The sequence below is a fragment of the Epinephelus moara genome, chromosome 14 (genome assembly GCF_006386435.1).
Source record: "Epinephelus moara isolate mb chromosome 14, YSFRI_EMoa_1.0, whole genome shotgun sequence".
Lineage (NCBI taxonomy): Eukaryota > Metazoa > Chordata > Actinopteri > Perciformes > Serranidae > Epinephelus > Epinephelus moara.
Genome location: NC_065519.1, coordinates 36,111,478 through 36,121,795, shown reverse-complemented (window position 1 = coordinate 36,121,795; position 10,318 = coordinate 36,111,478).

Sequence of the window (10,318 nt, the reverse complement as noted above, 5' to 3'; positions counted from 1 at the left end):
GTTGGTACCAGTATACCGTGCAACACTACTCCACACACATCCACACACAGTCTCTCCCTCTCTCATACTCTCTCCACACACGCACACACACACACACACACACACAAAGACACGCATTTCTTCCCTGACATTTTTTGTTGTGCGATATTGTCGCCACCGTGCTGCCGTCCTGCATTCCTCCCGAACTCCACACCCTCTCACCTGCCCGTGCGCACTCCTTTCTCTCTCACTCGCTCCACTTAAGCCTGTTACATTTCTTAAAGGGCCATACGCACTCATAACAATAAATTGATTTTTTTTATGACGGAAGAGCCGCACGCCGATGGTTTTAATGAATGGATCGAAGAGCCGCACACTGATAGGCAAAGAACCGCATGCGGCTCGCGAGCCGCGGGTTGGCCACCCCTGCTCCAGGTCATTCAGTTGGGTTCAGAGAAATAATATTGATGAAAATAAATAGAAATACTTAAGGTCATTTTTAAAGTCATTTAAAACCTCTTGACCTGTTGAAGAGCTTGGGTGTACAACAAATGAATGCGGTCATTTTCAAGTTCATTTTAAAAAAAAGTAAAGGGTTGTTATGAAGGTGGCGTGAGCTTCTATTTTGAAAGTTGTAGACATAAGCCATGTGACCTAATGAAACTTTGACATGTGTGATGATCAAACACACATCCATATTCATTTGAAATCATGTGACCTAGTGAAAGCTTGATTGATGTGTACTGGCTGCTGTGATGATATAAGTAACAGCAGGCAGACATAAATATATACTAGTTAATTTCAGTGGAGAAACTGAGCAGGACTACATGTATTTGATCGTGCACATGAGCTGGTCTGTTTGGTCAATGTGTGTACTGTCAGGTGTGTGTGAGATGATGAGAAATACCCACAAACATTCAGTGTTGTTCCTTATAAATTTACCTAGGGAAAGGCAGACAACATGATTTGGGAGTGGAACTTTGATGGCTTCTGAAAACCAAACTGAAGAAGACATGAACCCCCCCGTGCCATGGGATGTTGCAGCTGGGGTGTGTGAAATTGTGTCGTTTTGTTTATGTGTTTGTGTGTGGTTACTTGACTGTTGACCAAAGGGATACTCTGATAAGTAAGTAGGGATACTCTGATAAGTAAGTCACTTGTCATGCTGCGTACTACATGTGCTACAATTACTGAGCACTATGTCTGTATTATATTACAGTACTTTACAATATGTATTTAACAGTCATAATCACAAAAGTAGCAACAGTATTATCAGTAATAAAGGCTGTGGTAGTATGTGAGAGATGGAAAACACTGATATATATCAAATCATGTCCTTCTATGTGCCTGTATTTTATCTTATTTTTTATATCAATGAAAAAAACAAATAAGTGTTACTAAATTCTTACATTTTTACATGTATCTCACCATAGCAAGTTGGAAGTTGACATATTCTGCCATATATGAAGAGGGGAGACTCTCTGGAATCTGACAATATAAGAACCATGATGGTGGGACATTCTGTCACTTCACAGTTGTCCAAAACATGTGGTTTGTGCCAGGCGGACATGATTGTCAGTATTTTTTCATTATTGCAAGAAATTCCATTGACTCATTCACAAGTCAAAAATGTGTTTTATCTGAAAGAAACATGTAATATTAACATCTAAGATAAGAGAAAAACAGTCAACCAAGTGCAATGATGCCCTCCAAGATAATATTTGTCACTTTGTTTGCAGTAAAAAAAAAATCTGGACGTTTTCTTGTTGACATGATCTTGACTTACTTCTCTGTGCTCCGTGCTGCTCTTTGACACGACGTGAACGTGACCTGAGGTTGCATCACACATCAAGGCCTCTTTTATATTGTTTTTCAGTTTCAGTTATATATTGGGGAGACATTTGGGGCACTGGGGGGGACGTGTCCCAATCAATGTATGGTGACTACTGCCCTGTCATGCATGCATAATTAGGCCTCAGTTGTCTGGGTGCGCAAAGGTGAAGTGCGCTGGTCTTGTCATACAAAGTTTGATGGAGTGTCAACTGGACAATATGGAGATATTTGCATCTTGAAAGCCGGACTACAAATGTGGATAGACAGGGAGAAACACACGCAAGTCTAAGACATGGTAAGATACGATATTCCTCACTATATGAAGTGATAACAAGATCTGTATAATGGATTGTAAAGAAATTCGTCAGGTTTTTATTTTGTAGACAATTGATCTGTAATTATAGCATGATGGGATGACAGCACAGTGATGTGTGTGGTATCACTGGAAAGCTCTGCTCCTGCGCTTTCAAGTGATATGCGTGGCATTTCTGTGCGGCCCTGCATTTGCGAGTAATCCATCCAAGAGTAATGTGTGTGCAAAGCTGTATGAAAGCTTTGTTATACATAATTTTAGTGTAATTTTATAAAAAAAAATTTCGCTGTGAAAACATTGGACTACCGACAAGTGCTTGGTCTTGTCGGAAACTACAGTTCCGCTGTTTCACTTGATATGCGTGGCTTCTCGCTATGACACACGGTCGCAGAGAAAATCCATGAAGAAGAACAGATGTGAATTTGGACGCACTATGCGTTGTTCAGGCCCATAGGGTTAAAGACTGTAACCACGCACACACACAGAGGGCTGTGTGTGTCAGAGTGAAGCATTGTCACGGCAATTAATGCCTTGTATGCAGCAGAGGGAGAGACAAACTGTGAGGCCAGGCAGAATGAGATGGCTTTAAAATGTCTTGACTTTTATTCCCAAACCGTGGGTCCAATCGTCAATCTGAGCATACCAGCAGAGAGATACACTCGTCCCAAAGGAAGCCATGTAGGTTTCATGTTTGTGGAGTCAAAAATGCAATCTTGGTTGCAAGTTTAAGATGTGTTGGCCCTCATCTTTTCTTTCGGAAATCTTCAGGAGGTTTTGTGGCATGTCATCTTTAAGAGGCTATAAAATCCAAACTGTTTAAGTAATGACAAAGTTATACAGAAGTGTTGTTCAGCAGGAGTTGGCCTGGCAGGTGTGCAAGTTTGAAGCCAATACGATAAATGGTGTGGGGGAGACATTTTTTGAAAAAGAGCATTTTTGAAAAACGGCATCTTATTTTGAAAGGGCAAATAGCTCACTTCCTGTTAGATTTAGGTCAGGGGTGTCAGAGCATGATTTGTAGGTCTCGATGAGACAAACAAAACAGTTTTGGTTTGATCTTTCTATGACATTCCAATGGGCCGCAGTGGCCATTTAAAATGTGTTGGCCCTCAGCTTTTCTTTCAAAAAATCGCCAGGAGATTTTGTGACACCTCACCTATAAGAGGGCATAAAATCCAAACCGTTCGAGTAATGACAAAGTTATACAGAAGATCTGTTCAGCAGGAGTTGGCCTGGGATGTGTGCAAGTTTGAAGCCGATACAATAAACGGTGTAGGAGAAGATATTTTTTTTTAAAATAGCATTTTTGAGGTGAAATCTTACTTTGATAGGGCAAATAGCCCAATTCCTGTTGGATTTAGGTCAGGGGCGTCAGTGCGTGATTTGTAGGTCTTGATGAGACGAACAAGCCAGTTTTGGTTTGATCTTTCTACGACATTCCTACGGGCCAGTCTTTCGCCAGTCCTGACATGTATGCCAAGTTTTTGAGCATGTTTAGGGTGTCAAATCTGGGTTTTAGGAGACGGCGGGAGAAAGACTAAAGAATAAACGTACCAGAAACAATAGGGTCCTCTGCCTTCAGCCGAGGTCCCTAATAAACACCTCTTCTCGCTTTGCCCAAGCAAAAAGGGCTGTCTGGTGAGACATCTAACTCATGCTACTTTGGGAACTGGGGTTATGTCATTCACTGCATTTGTTTCAATGTCTCACTATGAGACATGGAGACTCCCGCATCAAGACAAGCTTATCTCAAGTAATCACCAGCACTCAATAGGAAGCACTCTGTCCCACCAAGGGCCCTGTACTCAGTACCACCTGAGCCAAGCTGGGAGTACAGATCCAGTCTATAAAACCAGACAAAGGTGAGGGGCAAAAAATGCCCAAATGGGGATTTGCCCACGATACAAAGAGGTGGTTGATTCTCCTGAAGCCCTCAGTCCTGTCCATAGAAATGCGCAAGGCATGAGCTGGACAAAGCATGTGGGTCCACCGTTCTTCAGAGGAAGAAAAAAGGCGGTGAGGAGAAGGCCACAAGGCCGATGGGAGAGTAAGAGCCAAGTACCTTGGGCACACAGGCAGCAATAGGCTTCAGTGACACCCTGAGGGCATGAAGGATGCACTGAGAGCACATGAATGTCACCGCAAATGCCAAAGCCAGTCACAAAACTGTCTTCAGAGACAGATATTTTCAGTTAACTTCCTCCAGTGGTTCCAAGGGAGGACCAGAGAGCCCATCCAAAACCACAGGCAAGCCAATGGAGGTGTCAGAAACTGCAGGTTGACTCACATCAAGAGGTGGTTCAGTTCGACCTACTTTTGGTAGCTACTCTCATATCTAAGTCCATAAGTAGGAGGCAGGACCTCACTATCTCCTCTTTGTCTTCAAACATTTCCATGCTACCTGTGTTTGATGGTGTTTGTCATGTGTCTTTGAGAATCCATCAATGTAAGTAACATTTCCTTTTATATTATAACGTGTACACAATTGGACTGAAGTTAAGAATTAGTCTGAGAAAGTTTGATTGATTAAATTTGTTAAATATTATATTTTGGTACATGTCCAGCTAACTATTATTTGACATAGATTGTACTTTAAAGTGTAACAATTCAAAGACTCATAGTGGCCCATAGTGCCAGGCGTTCCGGATTCCGGGTTCTCGGTTTGGGTGGAATATGGATCCCCTCGCCGGGGACAACTCGTCCCTGCGTAGTGGGAGTTGCCATGGCTGTCCGCAAACGAGTTGATAAATCTCTTCCAGCCAGTACATTGCTGGCCAGTGTGGAGCTATGAGAATCAATGTGAGGGGATGTTCTCTTACCCTGGACAGAGTGGGGGGTATCAGAGCCAGGGGAGGAAATGCATACAGGAGAACAGGTGGCCAAACATGCGCGTCCAGTGGCGCACCTACATCACACATTGAAAAGAACAGCGGACACTGCATTTTCTCTTGAGGTGAACAGATTGTAGTGGATAGTACATCCATATTTACCTGATAATGGCAGGATACAGACTGCAATCGCCGTATAGCGGCGTGCCCCTGGTAAGCAGATCTGCCCCCAGATTCATAATCCCCGGGACGTGTGTTGCTCTCAGAGACATGAAACACTTGCTGCTCCACAATATCAATTTGCGTGCCAGCGTGTGTAACTGACGGGAACGCAACATCCCCGACGGTTAAGAGCCATCGTTGTCATATTCTACGTTCTCACCAGTACATGGTGCCTGCTGAGAAACGGAAGAAAACGTTTCAGAGTGAGAAGCACTGCTAAGAGTTCCAGATAATTTAAATGAGCTCGCTTGAGACCCCTGATCCAGAGACCTCTCACAGACCGACTCTCATATATTCTGCCCCAGCCCGACAAACTGCGTCTGTTGTCAGTGGCGCCGTATAGGGGAGAAAAGTTAGGATGATTCCAAGGGCCCCTGACTGACAGGGGCCCTAAAAACAGGTGAAAATTAATATAAAATTATTAAACCATCATCATTAAGAATTTTTTTTTTTAAATTTAGTAATAAAATTAATGATCTCTTTGTTTTTACTTGTTTTTGGCAGTAAAAGTTAAATATCCCCATTGACCAAAAAGTAGACATCCATACTGACTGACCACCCCCCTGTATCTGCATGAAATGGTTTGGTCCTGCCTTAGCACACTGACGGTGACTGTACCTCGTAGCAGGCAGCAGTTGCGCAAGAATGATACAGTCATCATCATGCTACGTAGTACTTAAAGAAAATCTGGTTTTCACAAAAGGAAAGAGAGAAAGGAGAGAGAGCAGAGGCAAAAGAAAGGGTGTCAGTATGTGAGCCAGTTTTTCTCCAAGAAAGGTGGGTAGCCTATAGCCTGTGAGTGGTAGAAATGAACCTGTTAGCTTAATGTCCATAGTGAAATAAGCTAGCTACAGACTAGTGTTAGAGCCTAAATTTCACTCCTTTTTAACCTACATTTAATCAGTGCAGGTAAATGTTTAGTAAGATATTCATATTAAATCAGTTGTCCCTGCCCCTTTTACCAGACTCAACAACAGATGAGTCAGAAGCAGAAACCCTGTCTCCCCATAACTTTACCCCTAACCCATCCCAATGAAAAAGGTGAGCAACATTGTGTTGAATGACATGCCAGTTAGCATCATTGCAGGGAGTCTGTGTGAATTTCTCTCTCTCTCTTGCTCTTTTTTACCATTACAAAAAAGAAAATGAAATATTTTTCAATGACAGAAATTCAAACTAATTATTTTTCCACATAATGATTATTATGAAACAAAAACAGCCTACAACTGTCTGTACTGGATGCTGGACAGTTGGAAACATTAAGTAGCCTAACTCAGTCTGTATTACAGTTACAGGCAATATTAAAATAATCCAGTTAGATGCTTTCATTTAGACTGAATTATGGCCGTTAAATGACATCTGTAGATACAGACTTTATTTTCCTGTACCAGGAAAGCTGGTTGTCGCCAGTGGTGCAGCGCCATTCCACATTCCACATTCCACATTCCACAGTTTCCTTCACCCTCCATGCACCGTGATGCACAGGGTCCTGTCTGGGGAGGCCACCCAGCACTGGAAATCCCTGTCTTAATGGGGCTATTGCCACTTCTGTACATCACACAAACATTTTCAGGCTCAGAGACAGACCGAAAGGAAGCCCTCTGTATTCGTAACAAACAGTACGACTGTAGTTGAACTGACCGAGTCAGTGACGGCTCGCATCCTGATGGAGGCAGTATCCTCCCCCAGAAGCGGCGAAGCCATTGAACAGTTTGTTTTTCTGTTCATTAATTTTAACTGTGCCCTTGACCTTACGTCTGGATGCGACAGTGGAGCATGCTTTATTAATAAAGAATGTGGCTGTGTGCTTGTATGACTTAAGGGCCGTCCACACCAAGAACTATAACTATAAATATAACTATAAATATACAGTTTTAAAAATCGTTCTAAACTCAAGTGGAAGGCAGCATCCACACTACAACTATAACGACAACGATAGCGGTGGACGATATCGTTTGGATCACTTTCAGAGCGATTTGATGAACGATAGAAACACTGACAGCCAATCAAAATCCATCCGAAATGACAGGTCGAGACGTTCATCGCGTCACTACGTCACTCAGACTCATTCAACTCTCATTCAACTCTTATCAACTCTGTGATAAGAGTGATCGACTTTATAAAGATGCGACCAAGAAAAGGGACATCTGGGACGCAATCGGGCGCACCCTTGGCATAAGTGGTGAGTGTTTTTGTTCACGGAGATAAGACGTTTATGAATAGCCAACGCTAGCTGTTATGCTAACTAGCATTACCTGACGTTGCTAAACATGAATGACAACAACTGTCTCGCCTCCTTATGATTATTATCACCACCGTTCACGGACCAAAATTAGCACCATTTAACGTTACCAGCTGAATACTGGTGAAATATGCAAGTGGCTGGTAGATTTGCTGCACTCATCCCTCCCCTGCCGACCGCACCGAGCAGTGTGTGTTTGGCGTAACCTAGCAACACAACGATATCGTTCATTGGTGTGGATGCTGCCATTGTTATCGTTATAGTTAACGTTACAGTTATCTTTCTTGGTGTGGACGGCCCTTTAGAAGGCAGACAGAACCTGCTGTCTCAGCAACAAAGTCCTTTATCCTCCTGGCTGGGATGTGCTGATGCCGCTCTGGCAACACACCCCACAAGGGGCCCTCTGGAACAGAACAGGTGGGGCTGGGGAACGAGGAACATCCAGCCCCTTCACCGATGGTGAGAGGGAAGGCAGTCAGGCTGCCCTCTTCTTCCTAACCTGAAGAATGGCAGTCTGGGGAGGCTGTCTCGGTAGAGCTGCCACCGGCACATGAGAACTTCAACACACACACACACACACACACACACACACACACACAGACACACACCTTGACTTCTGACACGACACCTTATTCCGGCAGTTGTCATAAAACTGCCGTGCTTACTGCAGCAACTATGCCACGACCAGTGTGGCATACACAACACCTTCCTCTTCCTAGCCTCACATCGCTGCTGCATTGAAGCCATAGCGGTGTCAAAAATGCCATCAGAAACAATTGGCATGTCCAAAATGTCCCCCTTTTCCCTGCGTGACAGGTTTATCAGGTTGAGCCATCTGGCTCTGTGGAAAATTCTCAAGCACCCCTCTACCTGTCAACATCTACCTGCATGGAAATTCCCCAGACACTCCTGCCTGCCTTCCTCTTCCGGAATGGGCGGAGCCCAGAATCTTTATCTAGCCACAGCTCCCATGGCAGTTCTTTTTTTTCCCTGGAAAACCAAAAAGGCATGTGGGTCAGCCTGATCTTTCCATCGATCTGTTTGAACTGAGTACATGAATTGTGAGTTTCCTTTGATTTAATGCATTTTGACTATTCTTAGAAGCTCATTATTTGTTGTGTTGATTAAGTTTCATATCAGTTATTTCCTGATTCCTAGGTTGTAGTTATTGTGTTTAAATTTCCTTTGTTTGATTATTACAAATGAGAAAGCATGATCTCTTATTCAATATTCTTTATTCTTTCTTGTTGTTTTTCCTGTTGTTAGAAAACCAGTTCAAACCAGTTCAACAGCTCAAACCAGCTCAAACCTTGAAATAAAAGAGTGAAATGGAACCTCCTGCCTATGCTCATGTGTCCTAACTGACACATCACTGAGTTGATTAAAGCTTTGTACCAGACTCTCCTAACACCTACATATTCTTCAGGCTCTTTCCTGCAGCACCATCATTGCCATACCTGTAGCCTGGACACTGCAGTGCTGCATGTGGAGGCAAAGGTCTGTAACCACAGTAATTTCTTCCCACACAGCAGGGTCAGGCTTGGTCACCATGTCCTCGCACACCTCTGCTTGGTATGCCACGAGAATGGAGGAAACATTCAGCGCTCTGACAGCCAAAGCAGTGGCTTTGTAGGCCCTCTCAGTCATGGCATACTGAAATCTGCTGCTTTCAACGGCAGTGTGGGGTTCCTGGAAGACGCGGTCACCAGCCAGGGGTGAAGGTGGGCTGCAACTAACAGCTCTATGGGCATGCCAAGTTTCTTCATGCCCTCAAAATCAAGGGAGGAAACCTCCTGTATAAGGCTTTTCCCACTGATAGTTCTTCCATGAGACAAAAACAGCCCAACAGCTCAGGGAAAACTGGGAAAAGCTGTTTTGCTGGCCTCATGGCCTGGGGCAATTTCTTCATCCTCATCCTCCTCTAATATGAGGAACTCTGAGGCATCCTTGTCGTCAACTTCATAATCCAGCTCCAGCACATCTTCCATCAGCGGAGCTGTCATGGCTAGGTCCAGCTGACAGCCCAGGCTAGAGCCTGCGCACGGCTCGGTGTCTATCTTATTCCCCTCTTTGTCCCCGGTGTCTGCCGACAGGTTGCCAGAAGACAAGTAGGCATTCTTTTCTGGCAAGCTAACTTGGCATGCTAGCCATTTTCAGAGGCTCTTCATAGTGAAGCAGGCACAGTGCCTGCATGAACTGGGGACTTCAACGACCAGGCCGGTATGTTCATGCCTCAGGCAGAACAAGCAGACCTGGTGTGTATCTTTACTCGAAATTTTATATTTGCCAACGCAGAGTCAAGCTCTGGAGTCTCCATTTCCCCTGGTGTGAGGGAGGTTAATTTTAGAGTCCATCCCAGTTGGCTGGCGTGCTAACTGAGAGGGATAGCGTATTAGCTGGTGTGCTAATCTATAAAACCTTTTCGTGACAGTTAGGCTGATAGACACTCCAGCTTATGGTGAAGACCAGAGGGCAGAACTGGAGGCAGCTAGTGTGCAGCGACGGAGATGTTAGCTTAATGGCTCCAATCAGTGGACAGTTAAGCTCGATAGCCTATGCTACAGATTGAGATATGCTCCAAAGCAAGAAAAGGTGCTTGAGTGATGCTGCTTCTTAGCGCAGGCTATTTAATGGTAGGTGGATCCACCTGATGCTGATGTAACTAGCCAATCAGGATTGGTGTAATGGGGTGAGTGCTTCTGAGAAATATGCAGGGAGGCATATCCCATAGTGAGACATTGAAATTAATGCTATGAATCAGAACCAGGAATTTTAAGCCAAAGCTTGATCTTTTCCTAACCCTAATCAAGTGTTTTTTGTGCCTAAACCTGATGGCACGTTAAGCCATGACAACTGAGAACTAAAGCATAAAGAACACGACACCACTACATTTAAATATAA